At 40.2% G+C, this 15704-nt stretch overlaps 1 long non-coding RNA gene and 1 pseudogene across 4 annotated transcripts in view; one reads left to right on the forward strand and one right to left on the reverse strand.

Annotated features, from left to right (window-relative positions):
* Window positions 1–10105, reverse strand: LOC145478359 (uncharacterized; annotated as a pseudogene). Its single transcript, XR_014048241.1, has 2 exons — window positions 4232–10105; window positions 1–3857 (listed from the first exon to the last, which is right to left on the reverse strand). The product of XR_014048241.1 is annotated as an uncharacterized LOC145478359 (transcript).
* Window positions 10097–15704, forward strand: part of LOC145479076 (uncharacterized) — a 20825-nt gene continuing 15217 nt past the window's right edge. For all 3 annotated transcript variants that reach the window (XR_014048374.1, XR_014048376.1, XR_014048375.1), the window contains exons 1-2: window positions 10097–10384; window positions 14264–14326. This is a non-coding gene — a long non-coding RNA (uncharacterized LOC145479076). The remainder of the gene's footprint in view (window positions 10385–14263; window positions 14327–15704) is intronic.

The raw sequence follows: 15704 nt of genomic DNA on the forward strand, positions 1-15704 counted from the left end.
GGTGTTTGGATGCTCTTCACCAAACAGTTTTAGTCCGATAGTGAGTGCACGCTTGCTTGACTCGATAGCTGACGTATAATCTTCTAGTAAGTGTTGTGTAATCCCTAATTCATGATAGCTGTCAGCGGTCTTTAGATGTTCTTCACCAAGCAGTTTTAGTCTGATAGCGAGTGCCCGCTTATGTGACTCGGTAGCTGAGGTATAATCTTCTAGTAAGTGTTGTGTAATCCCTAATGAATGATAGCTGTCCGCGGTCTTTGGATGTTCTTCACTAAACAGTTTAAGTCTGATAGCGAGTGCACGCTTGCTTGACTCGATAGCTGACGTATAATCTTCTAGTGAGTGTTGTGTAATCCCTTATTCATGATAGTTGTCAGTGGTCTCTGGATGCTCTTCACCAAACAGTTTTAGTCTGATAGCGAGTGCACGCTTGCTTGACTCGGTAGCTGAGGTATAATCTTCTAGTGAGTGCTGTGTAATCCCTAATGAATAATAGCTGTTAGCGGTCTTTGGATGTTCTTTACCAAACAGTTTTAGTCTGATAGCGAGTGCACGCTTATGTGACTCGGCAGCTGAGGTATAATCTTCTAGTGAGTGTTGTGTAATCCCTAATGAATGATAGCTGTTAGCGGTCTTTGGATGTTCTTTACCAAACAGTTTTAGTCTGATAGCGAGTGCGCGCTTGTGTGACTCGGTAGCTGAGGTATAATCTTCTAGTGAGTGTTGTGTAATCCCTAATGAATGATAGCTGTTAGCGGTCTTTGGATGTTCTTCACCAAACAGTTTTAGTCTGATAGCGAATGCGCGCTTCTTTGACTCGGTAGCTGAGGTATAATCTTCTAGTGAGTGTTGTGTAATCCCTAATGAATGATAGCTGTCGGCGGTGTCTGGATGTTCTTCACCAAACAGTTTTAGTCTGATAGTGAGTGCACGCTTGCTTGACTCGATAGCTGACGTATAATCTTCTTGTAAGTGTTGTGTAATCCCTAATGAACGATAGCTGTCAGCGGTCTTTGGATGTTCTTCACCAAACAGTTTTAGTCTGATAGCGAGTACCCACTTATGTGACTCGGTAGCTGAGGTATAATCTTCTAGTGAGTGTTGTGTAATCCCTAATGAATGATGGCTGTCTGCGGTGTCTGGATGTTGTTCACCAAACAGTTTTAGTCTGATAGCGAGTTCACCCTTCTTTGACTCGGTAGCTGAGGTATAATCTTCTAGTGAGTGTTGTGTAATCCCTAATGAATGATAACTGTCGGCGGTGTCTGGATGTTCTTCACCAAACAGTTTTAGTCTGATAGCGAGTGCACGCTTGCTTGACCCGGTAGCTGAGGTATAATATTCTAGTGAGCGTTGTGTAATCCCTAATGAATGATAGCTGTTAGCGGTCTTTGGATGTTCTTCACCAAACAGTTTTAGTCTTATAGCGAGTGCGCGCTTGTGCCACTCGGTAGCTGAGGTATAATCTTCTAGTGAGTGTTGTGTAATCCCTAATGAATGATAGGTGTTAGCGGTCTCTGGATGTTCTTCACCAAACAGTTTTAGTCTGATAGCGAGTGCACGCTTGTGTGACTCGGTAGCTGAGGTATAATCTTCTAGTAAGTGTTGTGTAATCCCTAATGAATGATAGCTGTCAGCGGTCTCTGAATGTTGTTCACCAAGCAATTTGAGCGTGATGACAAGTGAACGCTTGGTTGACTCTAGAGCTTCTGAGTACTTGCGTTGGATGTGTTCTTTCCGTTTTTCTGGAGTTGAGGGGAGTTTAGTTTTCTCAGTCTCGTTTTGGTCTGCTGATCTGCCAGGTAAACCGAGTATTTCTTCGATGGTGATTCCCGCGCCCTGTTGTTTGCATAACGTCCGCAAAAAACATATGCCAGTGAAATGATAATGGAACGAACCAGTCATTCCTGCTGGAAATGCCGTCTTATAATGTTGAAGTATTTTCGATAGCAAGAGTGCAAAACACTGATAGGTTTCAGTAGTAGAGAAATTCTTAACTGCTTGGCTCACGAGAAAGATAATTTCAAGTTGAAGTGGCTGGTTTGCGGTGATTTGGCATTTTCTTGAATGTGCTTTCTTTGTCTCACCTTCCTTTATTGTTCCCTCGACTTTAGGGATCACCAGTAAGCCCTTGTCTCCCAGTACTTGGCATTCCTGCAGTGCTTTCATGTAGAAGTAAGAGGACTTTTCCGAGTTATTTTTGTAGCCAAAATACAGCGAAAGAATTTGAAACGCAATCAGCTTTAGTGTTGTGTGTTCTGGACTTGCATCCATTGAAGAAACAGCTTTTTCTAAACATTTCGCTCCTCCAACATTGCCCATAACAAGCTGATAAATTCCTCCATAAAACAAGAGTTTTCCTTTCTGTTTGATATCATCGACGGAGGTAGGAACAAGGGATTCCTCGACTTCAGAAAGCCGCTGCAACGTCCCTCCAGGTAGAGCATGAATTACTTCGCCAAAAGCTTTGGAACCAAGCAGTGCCTTGTTGAAATAATCTTTACCAGGACGAGTGGCCGCCGTTATTGCTGAATCGTAAATCTTGTCGGGCACAGCTCTTCCCTGGTAATAAAGAAAGTAAAGGAACAACTCTGCCTTGACCAAAACTTCCAAAATTCTGTCAACTGTCTTCGAATAGTAACAACCGTCAATCAGACTTTGAACGATCCTTTGTTCGTTTTCAAAGAACTGGATAAAGGAACGCATGGAAAATCCAGTGACGAAGTTCCCGTTAAGCTTCTCGAATAAGGCAATGTAGAACTCATAAAAGCGAATTTTGGAGTCGAGAACCGTTTCTTTCATCTCAAGTTCTCCTTTTTCACTTGCAAATGAATGAAGAAGCTTGTGAAAGGTAAATTTTTCAGAGTTTGAACTGGAATCTATGAGAGATTTCCGCTGAAGTCTTTGCAGCGCCTTTGAAGCTTCGGTTCTTCTTATTCCCAGAACAGTTGCGGCGATCTCCAGATCAAACTGTTCGGATAGAATACACAAGGATACTAGAGCTTCCTTATCTTGAGTAGTGAGTCTTTGGAAAGAAGCGTCGAAAAGTGACTTCATTCTCAGATCGCTGGGGTAATCTGGGTTGTCTAACATTTACACAATGTTGTCCGCCGTGGCCGTCTCCATGAACTCGTCAACAAAAGGGCCAGGTTGAGAACCGTCTTCAGTAACAGAGGAACACAACAGCTTCATTGCTACGGGCACGTTCCCGCAGATGTGCGAAACTTTTACACAGTCAGAGCCACTGGCTTCTGGAAGCAACTTTTGAACCAGGTGTTGAGAAGATGACTCATCTAGTTCCCTTATTCTTACAGCCTGGTGTCCTTGCAAACGGAAATCCAAGAACCTCAAAGATTCGCTTGTGGTAAGAAGGAAAGTCACTTTGTCGCTGCGATTCAGAATTTCTTCAAGTAGATTCATAACCTCTTCCTTCACGTTTGATACGCCACTTTCAAGTAAATCATCGGCATTATCAAGAATGAAAACGCAGTGCTCAGACATCTCATCAAATATTGAGCAAAGTTCATCATCTATTGTTAAACTCTGTGCTAGTGTTTGATGGTCATCTTTAAGCGTCGTAGACCGGCGTAGCAAGCCAAGAAATTTTGATGTTAGATCGCCTTTGGACTTCAACCCACGCACTGACAGGAAGTATACCGGAAGGCTTTGTGCTTGGAAATAATGTCCCACTGCGATTGCAACGGAAGTTTTTCCGAATCCCGGTGAGCCCCACACTGACACCAGTCGAGTAGAAGCTGAAGTGACGTGCCCAATTATCTCTTCACATTCCTTCTCGCGTCCAGTGAAGTTGGGCACCTTGGAAGGAAGACACGATCTTGGAAGAAGGGGTTTCGATTCTGTTAAAAAGGAAATAAGAATATATTGAGACCAATTTAAGTGCAGCTATAAGCAAATTTTCACAATTGTCAAGCGTAGTATTTTTAAACAATAACGCAATTTACTAATCCCTCGATCGATAAGCTTTGGAAATTTATTTTTAAGTAAGAGGGAAATGTGTTTTTTTAACTAGGAAATATTTTGGTATAGAAAAGGAGTATACTCTTTTAACGAAATACTTTGACAATTGTCCGAGTTTCTGATCATTTATAAATAACCTGTTCGTAGGAAAGAAACTGAAAAATCGATTTCAAAATTCTCTCAGTAGTGTCACTAACAACTACCAGGGCTCTATACCAACAAACAGTTGTGTCAAACTAACAGTTGTTTTTACCTGGTAATCTTCTATCCTTGAGCAGTTCATCAAACTTTCGCTTCAACTCGGCAACTGGCTCATTGATTTCTTGATCAGCTGTGGAGGTTGTCCTCATTGAAGAAGCCAACGTTTCCTCTTTGCACTGTTTTGTATTTAATTTGAACTTGTTCTTTAACTCTTGAATCTCCTCTTTTCTCTCTCTCGCTGCTTGTGTTACATCTTCTTTACGTTCCTGGTTTGCTTGTGCGATATCAGACCTTATGCTCTGTAACTCTTGTTTCACGCCTTCCTGGAGAAGTGCCTTCTCTGCCTGAAACTCCTTTTTGATGTCTTCCTTCAGCTGGTAATGCAGTTCCTGAATCTCTTCTTTTCTTTCTCTCACTGCTTGTGTCACATCTTCTTTAAGTTCCTGTCTCGATTGCGCGATATCAGACCCTATTCTCATCAGCTCATCTTTCACATCTTTCTTGAGAGAAGCTCTCTGTCCTTGGTGTTCTTTTCTGAGATCTTCCCTCAACTGGCTCTGTAGCTCCTGAATCTCCACTTTTCTTTCTCTCACTGCTTGTGTTACATCTTCTTTAAGTTGCTGGTTCGATTGCGCGATATCAGATCCTACTCTCATCAGCTCATCTTTCACGTCTTTCTGGAGAGATATTCTCTGTCCCTGGTGTTCTTTTCTGATGTCTTCCCTCAACTGGTTCTGTAGCTCCTTAATCTCCTCTTTTCTTTCTCGTCCTGCCCGTGTTACATCTTCTTTACGTTCCTGATTCAATTGCATGATGTCAGACCTAATTCCCACTACTTCATCCTTCATTTCCACTAACTCATCCTTCACGTCTTCCTTGAGAAATGCACTTACTGCCTGGAGCTCTTTCCTGATCTCATCCTCCAAAGTGCGAACTCTTTGTGTAGGAAAGTCTGCCTCAGTCAAACTTCCAACGGCGTCAACAGGACCTGTCGTCACTCCAAGGGCTCCGAACGCGTCTTTAGTATGCTGTATGTATTGATCAAATGTTGGTTGCCCATCTTGGATCTGGACGAGTGGCAAAACGCGTTTCTAAGAAGTCGTAGTTGATCGATCGCCAACGCGAAAGTTTCAGCATTGTTTCCACCCGGGCTTATTACAGAAGCATGAAAACGTCCATGAGGTAAACCACGGGGCCTTACGAACAGATTACTAAGTGTTTTGTGATGTCCAGCGCTGTCTGGTAAAGCAAAAGAACGTGCGAAGATTGTAGCCTGGAATAAGGCGGTACAATCCCATTCGTCATAAGAGAGGTGCGTAAGAACTTTGGTTGTTCCGCCTTCTGTAGCCAGGAACATATTCCTTACAGCAATGGAGTCATCCCAGGGTTGCATACCAGGGAGATGTCCAAAGGTGTTGTCCCACATCGCTTTGAACGTTTGACGTAATGCTCTTGGGAATTCATTGAGGACGACGAAAGCAAACTTGAAATAGTTCAACTGTTCGTTTGTAAACGGCTGAAGCGCCATTTCTCGTGCCTTGTAATGACAAATTAATCTCACTGGGGTTATTAAAAAGATTATTTCAGATCTTCATCATTTCGGCCCTGTGGAAGAAAAGTGTCATCAATTAATACGAGCCGAACAACTCGAGTTTCAGGAAACTGCCTTTATGCGATGGTTTACCAAAGAAAGAATAAACACAAGCACTCGAGTTACATCTCTGTAGCTTACATAACAGGTGCAGGAGAAATGAAGGCGCAAGTTGGAAGGGCGCGTGTAAGGACCAAAGAAGACGCGAGAGGCGAGAAGATCGCCTATATCGAGCGCGTCAATCCAACTCGCGCGGCATGTAACCTGGTCCAGTCCATGAGCTCTTCCTTACCCACTCTATAAAGGGATTGAACACAGACAGAGGAGGAGAGAGTCCTTAGAGTCCAGGAGAGCCCGCAGGCGCATGCTCAAAGTGGGCCAATCAGAGTGTGGTGTTGATGCACGCACTAGCGTTTTAATTGCTGGTTCAAATGACAAATTCATTTACACGACCAAATGCACGACTTCAAAGCAGGAAACATCGTAAATTGCGCGCAAAGCCAATTTAATGAGCTTGCCAGATGATCAACAACACTGAAACTGTTAGAAACACTCTAAAAAATCGTTTGACTCTAGCCACATGACTGACCGAGATAACTGCTTATCATTGATGGCCGGCGTAGTTCACGCCCGAAAGATTCGATAATTGAACTCTAGCTAGTAGGTAAGCAAAATAACAATGTTTCCATCATAAATTACGCGGTCTGAGGACGGCGGCCAGCGATTTGTAGTGTTCTGGTCCTTAGTTTTTCAACGGGATAGTGACTTTGCCAAGCTTTTTAAAGTTCTTCCATTGTTCATTCTTGAAATGGCCACTAGGATAGCGCGCGTTTCGTAAAAGGTCTGTTATACATGGTTTTCCCACCGTGTGTTTTGGACGCGAGAGAGAGGGGCAAAAGTAGAGGAAAGTGACCTCTTGCCCTTCCCCTAGGGCGGGTGAGGGTGAGTTCAGGGACGGGACTACAGTACCCAGGCTTCCCAACCTATAACTCACTTTCTTCACAAAACGTGACATTCCGAAGCTATACAAAGAAATTTCTGATAGTAAACATTTAAGGCATAAAATAAGCCAGGCATGAAAGAAGAGCTCGATTTAGCCCGGGTGTGAATGTACGACTTTACAAGTAGCCTGGAAAGTGACATTTGATAAGTACCATTAAATTCCGAAAAAATTCCCCCCCCCCCCCCTGCAATATATAATCTTAGACATAAGAACCCCTCGTTATAGAACTTGCTATGTGACTGAGAAAATGACTTCATTGTGATTGGCTGAAAGAGGGCCAATTTATCGTTCATTTTTAATTTGCACTATTTCGACAACCTGAGCGGAAGCCATCTTCGGAGTCAAGTGAATAGTGTTTGTCGGTGGATGATATCACACCTCTGGTGCCTTGAAAGTGATTGGTCAGTTTAGCCGTGATGATATTGACTAAAAGACTCGTGTTAAGTTTGTCACCAGTCATTGGTTTTTTCTGGTAAGAACTAGAATCGGTCACACAAGACGAATTACTGATACTCCTGGGTTGAAACCATTTACTAGGATTCACATTTACTTAGCCTTCTGTGATATTGAGCGTAACTATGAGTACAGCTCGCTGAATAATTTATTTTGCTATAAATATCTTTGTAATACCTTACATATAATTTTATCGAGTAATTTATTGAGAAAATCACCTTCGGTTCAGTTTTAGTAAGCAAAATAGCTGACAATCAAGATAATGCTTCGTAAGGTGGGAGTCTTTTAAAGTGAAAAGATTTGAGGGTAAACAGACAAGCTTCTTATCACAGTCTTGACGTATTGAGAATTAGAAGCGACAGAACATGAACGGAAGATAAATAGGGGTCGATTTAATCCGACCAAGAATTCTGAAAATTTATGTCTTTGCTTCCCCAAGAAAAGATAAATATTCTGTGAGCTGAACTTTGTTGAAAGTGCGGGGCAACCGCGAACGCTTATCGTAGCATGCTTTTCGCAATCTTCAAGAATTGGAAAACTACGTTCACAACACGAAAGCCAAGCTTGTAGCTAAATGATAAGATTTGAGACAAATTGTTTTTTTCGTAGATTACTTGTTAGTTTGTTTAAGCTATGAACAAACACTGTAACTTTTGATTTAGGCGTTTACTTCTTTCAGTTATACTAGGACGATAATGATTGATAATACAGATGAGAGTGCAAGAAAGCATTTCAGCCAAGAGGTACCGCAAGTCCTCGAATTAGCGCCCGGGGCGCTTATTTCAAGTTAAGGAGAAAATGGGGGGCGCTTATTCGAGGGGGCGGGCGGGGGGGGCTAATTCGAGGATTTACGGTATGCGCGTGGTTGTGTTTGTCTGTCAATAACACATGGCAATCCGCCGTTACTTACCTCTGATGTACATTCCTATGGAGAAACGCTCAGGTAACTGTGTAATACTGGACAAGTCAAATACAACAGTATAGAATACTGAAGAGTATCGCGAGATCTGTTTTTCTGAGAGTCAATCCAATACCATGACGAAAGCCCCAAAACATCGGGAAACTGGGGTCAAAAAGTCATTCTCGTGACGTTGTCTTTGTTTGCTCGATAAAGAAAACGAAATCGAAAGTAGATGTACCTTTACACTTGATCAAGCGAAACCTTGCTGCTATAGGGCGATTTTCCTTCTTTCTCCGGGGTAATTTATAGTCCTCAGCGAGACAGCAACTGTGGCTATGAAAAGAAATGGTGTCTTTCGAAAGGAAGGAATAATTTCATGCTTTTTGTAAAGTTGCTCAATAAACAAACAAGCGATAAAACACTCTCAGCTCCCCTCCACTGCAGTTTCTTATAATTACTGGAAGGCCGCCCTGGAACGTTGAACTAAACGAGATGCGAAACAACACAAGAGAGAAAAACGTGTGTCGATTTCATTTGACCAAGAATTTGTTTGGTTGATTCTTTGAGCAAGATAAATATCCTGTGAACTAAACAGGAAGCAGTCCCGAACGCTGGTCGAAGCATGTTTCTCAAAAGAAGAAGTGTAGCATTCTGTTAACATTCAAGTCCGACCAAGGGAATTGAGTTTAGGGTAAGGGTTATTTACCCATTTATTTCACTGCAAGTTTCTCCTGATGTGATGGCATCAACTAAAGTTGTACGATATATCCGATAAAATGGCGACTGAAATACCGCGTCCAGGTCTACTGCAGTTTGGTTGAGGTAGATCAGTGTTGACTATTGGCAATAAAGCAGTTGTTCCTAATAGCGGTACTTCTCAAGAATCGTCAAGAATTGGAGAAAACGTTCACAAGTCTTGACAAGTGTCAGGCTGTTGAAACTTGCGAACACGAAAACAGAGTAACAGATAATTAGCTGTAAAAATGTTCCAGCTTGCAGCTAAGTGAGGCGATTTGAGACATTAACTTTTCGTGGATTATTTGTTAGTTTGTTTAAGCTATGTACAGACACTGTTACTTTTGATTTACGCGTCTTCTTCTTTCAGTTATACTTCAGAAATGACTGCAGCAAAACATCCCGGCCAACTGGTCATGAGGTATGCGCGGTAAAGCGAGCGACATAATCAACTGTCGAACTTCATGAACAACACGTTGCAATCAATATTTACTTACCACTGATGTACATTCCGTTGGAAAAACAAGAAGTCTATGTAATACTGGACAAGTCAAATACAAAAGTATACAGAATATTAAGAGAAGAGTATTACGAAATCTGTTTTTCTGGGAAAGCAATCCAATACAATGACAAAAGCCCCAAAACATCTGAAAACTGGGGTCAAAAAGTCATTCTCGTGACTTCGTCTTTGTTTGTTCGATAAAGAAAACGAAATCGAAAGTAGATTTACCTTTACACTTGATCAAGCTAAACCTTGCCGCTATAGGGAGTCACTTTACGTTGGGAATGTTCCTTCCTTCACAGGGGTAATTTATCGTCCTCAACGAGACAGCAACTAAGGTCACTAAGGCTATATGACTAGAGCTAAAGATGTTGTCTTCGGAAGGAAAGAATAATTACAGATCATTACAGGCTTTTTGCAAAGTTGCTCTATAAACAACAAACGATACAAAAACTCTCAGCTCTAGCTCCCCTTCAGGGCTGTTTTTTACTGGAACGTTACACTAAACGAGATGAGAAACAACACGAGAGGGGAAAAAAAGTGGGTCGGTTTAATTTGACTAAGAATTTGTTCGTTTGATTCTTAATTTAAGAAGAGATAAATATCAGAACAAATATCCTGTGAACTAAACTGGAAGCAGTCCCGAACGCTGCAGGGTCGAAGCATGTTTCTCCAAAAAAAGTGTAGGATTCAGTTAATACACAAAACACACTCATCCGCACCCCCCCCCCCGCCATCCCCGCCTCTCCCCTAACAGGAACATGGGTCTCGACCGAGTGGGATCTGGAGCATACAAGTATAATGGCGGAAGTGTTGGGCAAAGTGCAAAAAAGGACTTTTCGGATTTTAAACTGGTTGAATTACCCATTTCACCACACATGCGTGTACGGTTAATAACGTTTAGAAAGCAGATACTAATAGTTATTTGTTAAGTGTGGAGAAAAAGGATTCCTCGCGGTTGCTAACTAGTGGTATCTTGATTGAGGGGCGACTTTGCACATTTGTTGAAGCAGGTTGAAGGTAAGAGTCTTCATTAATGAAACTAACCAAGCTTTCAAGAGAGTAGATGTGGAATGCCCTTTGACTCCGAAGCTGTGCCCTAACGAAAACATGAATCAGTGATGTAGACCAGCCTACCCCCAAATGTTCTTATTAAATGCACTAATTATCTTCCTCCATGCTGCCGTGTAGAAGTGTTAGTCATCGTTGTCATTCAGGCTGCCCGCACGACTTAAGGTGGCTCAAAACAGTTTCCAGCAGTTAGACTTGGATGGGTCATTACAACCACTCTTTATCACTTGATGCTACAATCATGGTATCAAAAAACTGCCCAATCATTGGTGAACATGTTGTTATCATTTTCGTGACACAATAGGTTACCATAGCAACGGTATGACTTGCTAAAAACACCCTTAATTTCAGCTTTAGGGGATAATAATTCAAAAACGGCACAGTGAAATTTTTTATACAAATTTTAATAAGCATGATAAGATGCAACTTTTGGCAAAGTTCTAAAAAAATCTGTACATAGTGTTCAGAGCCACCTTATTTTTTTGAAAATTTAAGGTGGCTCTGAACTCCATGTACAGATTTTTGTAAAACTTTGCTAAAAGTTGTGTCTTATCATGCTTATTAAAATTTGATAATGTAAAAAAATTTCACTGTGCCATTTGTTAATTATAAGCCCCTAAAGCTGTAATTAAAGGTGCTTTTAGCAGGGCATACTGTTGCTACGGTAACCTATTTTGTCATGAAAATGATAACAACGTGTTCACCAATGATAGGGCAGTTTTTTAATACCGTGATTGTAGCATCAAGTGATAAAGAGTAGCTATAAACGACCCATCACAGTCTAAGTGCTAGAAACTGTTTTGAGCCACTTTAAGCCTGCTAATGCAGCTAATTCTCATTGCTCGTAGCGAATTTGGCTTTCTAATTTGGGGCATAATATTTGCTCATTGCCGTCAAAGGAATGATTCACTGAAGTGAGCTCTAACAGAAACTATAGTAAATTCAGGTTGTTTGAGAGCCTGTCCAGAGGTGAGAGATTATTCTGTCAGTAGCCAGTAAACAGATGAAACTCATCCCTGATAGAGAGTGGAAAATTCACCTCACACCACAATATGACAAAAAGGCCAACTGTCCTTTCAGTAGTACAATAATTATTGATTATTGTGCAAATCAATGAAATTTACTTGAGTGGTCATTGAAATAATATTATCTTTCAATCACATTCAAAGGTTTAGGTCTTAGTTGATGCTACTTGCAATATGGAAGTAACAATTATGCTTACTGGCACTCTAGAGTTTCTCTTACTTGTCTCCTTGTGACTCGTTCCCCCCCCCCTCAGGGGGGACCCATATAAAAAGGACGGGGGTGCCCGTCAGAAATTTTGGAAAGAACCTCTAAGAGGAAGCAAGATCCTGTTTTGTGGGTATGGCTTGTTATGCTACCAATTCTAAAACAATACACTATCTCCTGTCATATTTTTTTCAGCTCAATACCCTAAAAGGTACCGCAAAAGCTCCCACTGTGGACCTTTTGAGGTGCGACACCCTAAAGAGGTATCAATACCGCTTTTTTAACCCCTAAAAGATACGACAAGCACCCCTATCCTTTTTATGTGGGATTCCCCCCCCCCCAAGTATTTTTTATTGCTTTGTGACTTCCTTGTAGAAAGTTTCTACAGTACTGTGCGACAGTAATACAAATGAAATTCAACAAATTTTGTTCCTTGCAAATTTTAAATTACATGTATTTCTTGTTTAATTATCATTTCAATGAACATTTCCATTTGGAATGTAGCAAACTCTGTTCTCTTCCCCTTTTTATTAGGATTCTTTCTTTCTTTCTTTTCTTTCATTAATCCCAACATAATTACTTGTTAATACAGATCTCAAAAATGATAAATGCAAAGGGGCTACCAGCTTGTCAACTGGGAAAAATATGCCACTGAGCTTAAGTTTATCTGTAGGTCATATATCAATAGTTATAATCCATCAAATACTTCCACTCCTACGCAGTTGGTCTAAACACGTCATGGAACCAAATATTCCCCAGCTAAACCTGGAAAATATCTGAGAATATTCCCTAAATTTCAAAACTGCACATGTTGCGAAAAAGATTTTAAGGATAAAAATAAACACAATACCCTCCATTTGGCACTAAAATATGTTTGGATATTTGTCCTTGGACATTATCTGTTCCTTGCGGCTCACAGTTTTCCTTGAGCTTCACTCTCGGAAAACTGTTCACTTCTCAGAACAGATAATGTCCGCGGACAAATATCCTAGCATGTTTTCGGACCAAATGGAGGCTATTGTTTATTTATTCACATTTTGTACTAGAGAGGCAAAAAAATGAAGTTAAAACCCACTGGCATTGTTAAGAGTGCAAAATGCAACAATAAGAGAATACATAAGGAGATGTGACAATGTGGAAAACATTCATGACATCATTCTTGTCTGAGACGTTACTACAAGGGAAGTTTCTTGTCTTATTTAATCACCAAAGCTAAGCTCACTACTGGATACATGACCAAGTGTTAAAATTGCTGTATTGTGGGTTCTCATTTCCTTTCTTGTTATTATTATTATTATTATTATTATTATTATTATTATTATTATTATTATTATCGTCCTCACGTAATGTTTGCTTAGAGTCCTTAGGGCCGAGACCAAACCATGGTCCTGGGGCACTAGGGGATAGCCAGTTTTTAGCTTGATAGCACCCTCCTCAAAATGTGCGCTGTACCTAGCAAGGTTATCTTTTGTAGTTCACTGATGCTTAATTGGCCGGGAATTCTTCCAAGATAAGTTTCTAGTCCCTTTTTGATAGCTCCAAGTGCTCCAATGATAACTGGTATCGTTTCCGTTCTCATGCCCCACATTCGGCTTGTTTCGATTTCCAAGTCCTTATATTTGGATAGTTTTTCACTGACTTTCACGGATGTGTTTCTGTCTGATGGTACTGCCATGTCAATAAATTTACGAGTTGTTTGTTTGCTTTTTTGCTTATTTTGTAATTTTAAGTTTTCCTTTCCTTTTATTGTTTTTTTTTCTTTCTCTTTTTCTTTCTGTTTCTTGCTTTTTTATCCTGTTTAATTTAATTGTAGCTAATGTGTGCTGTCAGAATTAATTAATTATTTTATGTTATTCGTTTTCCTAATGTAAGTAACACCTGATGTAAATAAGTAATGTACATTGTAGTATCGGAGTAGCCATGCCAGAGTACTTTGTTATTGTAATTTTTGTAATTTGTGATACGTGTAATTTGTTAAGACGTGTTACTTTAAATAATAATAATAGTAATAATAATTTAAAAAAAAAAAAAAAAAAAAATTTACAGGTTTTCGTTTTGTGGTCTTTAATCACTATATCGGGTCTGTTGGCTGTTATGTTCCTGTCTGTGTGTATTGGCATGTCCCATAATATCGTGACATCCTCGTTTTCGGTAACTGTTTGCGGCTCATGGTCATACCACTTTTCTGATGTCTTTATATTATAGTTGTGACAGACTTTCCAATGTATATATGCGGCTGCTTTATCGTGTCTGTGGGTATATTCTGTTTTCGCAAGTTCAGGACACCCAGACACGATATGGTCAATTGTTTCGTCGTATTTGTTACACATCCTGCATAGGGGGCTAGTACCGTCTTTGGTCTCATTCAAGCACTTGAGTTTCTTATTACATTAAAAAGTGAATATATACCTGGAAATTTAAACAGAACCTGTCTACACAAGCAAAGGACATCAACAATTGATGTCAACCCTTGTTTGACTGATTTTTCAAAGGTTGCATTAATTAAGCTGTGCTATGCCTTTCATGCAGGCTTTTTTTAGCAGTCAAGGTTTTAAGGCCCAGTTCTAAGATCTTGAGTTTCTTTTTTGTTTTCTTTAGGAAAGAGAACAGTTAGCGCACAAGCAGCTTTTAGAAAAGTGGTCTCTCAAACAACGGCTTGAGGTAAGCTTAAAAATTGCATACCTGTAGGTGTGAAGTATAATATAAGTACAATTTTGATTATTAAGTTGTCATTTTAAGCCTTTAAATGGTAAAAATGGTTGTAAAAAAACAAAGGTTAAGCTACAGCAAGACAGGAAAGTCAAACTTTAGGCATTCTTGTTCCGTTTCTCCTTATTTTTTAACATTTTGGACTAGCACTTTTGGGTTTTTGGCAACCAAGTTCTTTCTGATGGCCATCCAGAGGACAAGAGGCTTTTCAAATATTTCTCCTCGTCACTATTTTAATAGTTCAATTAAGATTTCTGTAAAATTGTCTGCAACAATTTTAAAGCATGTGTTTAAAAACATAAAACATGTGTTTTCATGACCATAAGAAAGGGGCTACGTGTATATTCTATCACTGCAGCCTTGTTAGGATTTTCAAATAATTAACTAAACCCTTTTCCATGCAGAAAAAGGTGGCAGGTGGAGGCGAGATGGCCTGATGGCTAATGCGCTCGACTCTGGATTGAGCAGTCCGGGTTCGAGCCCTGACTGGGGACATTGTGTTGTGTTCAGTTATTTATGTGCACGCACCCATTTTTTTTTAATAATTTCAAGTTTTTCAAGTCAGGAAACCGTTAATGTCCTTCTTTTAGTCTTCTTGGGAATTTATTATCCATTTACATTTAAACTTTCTTCCAAAACTTTGAAAAAACGATAAAAACGTCACATTTCGGAGACGACCAACAGCCACTGCACTCTAATGGCTGATAGTGTACGAGTGGTTCAGCCACCAGATTGCAGCATTTGCATTAGTATGCTGGTAGAATTCTACCAGTAGTTCATAGAAGATCAGAAAATATGTATACTGGTACTTGGGGAATTGGAAGAGGTCACAAACTTAAGTCACATCTGATTAGATTAATGAGGTTCTTCAGCTCAATAAATAGCCAATAGCCATCTTAGTACAAGATTGAAAGATTTGTGAAGTCGGACTAGTTCAAACATATTTGTTACTCCAAGTTTCATCACAGGGGTCCCAAGCTCACAAATGAAAAACGTTTCTTTGCATTAATTATCTCTAATTGATAGCTGTCAACGGGTTGTGAAGAGAAGTGCATGTAAACTTGCATTAAAAGCTGTGTGACAAATTGCCGAGTATGAACGATTACCAAACGTTTGTGGTTGGTATAGTTGACAAGCTGGTCAGGGTGTTCTCTGTTTGTAGATTGTTTATTTAAGCCTGAATATGTCATTGAGGAGATGCAAAAGTACATGTTCATTTGCAAGTTCGAAGAAAACACCTCAGAGGAAAAAGTCGGGGGAAAAGCTGTCAAAAACATTTGATCAGTGATTAGTGAACCTCTGTACTTTGGGAAAATGGGATCTATATTTG

Source organism: Orbicella franksi, chromosome 1, assembly GCF_964199315.1.
Source record: "Orbicella franksi chromosome 1, jaOrbFran1.1, whole genome shotgun sequence".
Taxonomy (NCBI): Eukaryota; Metazoa; Cnidaria; class Anthozoa; order Scleractinia; family Merulinidae; genus Orbicella; species Orbicella franksi.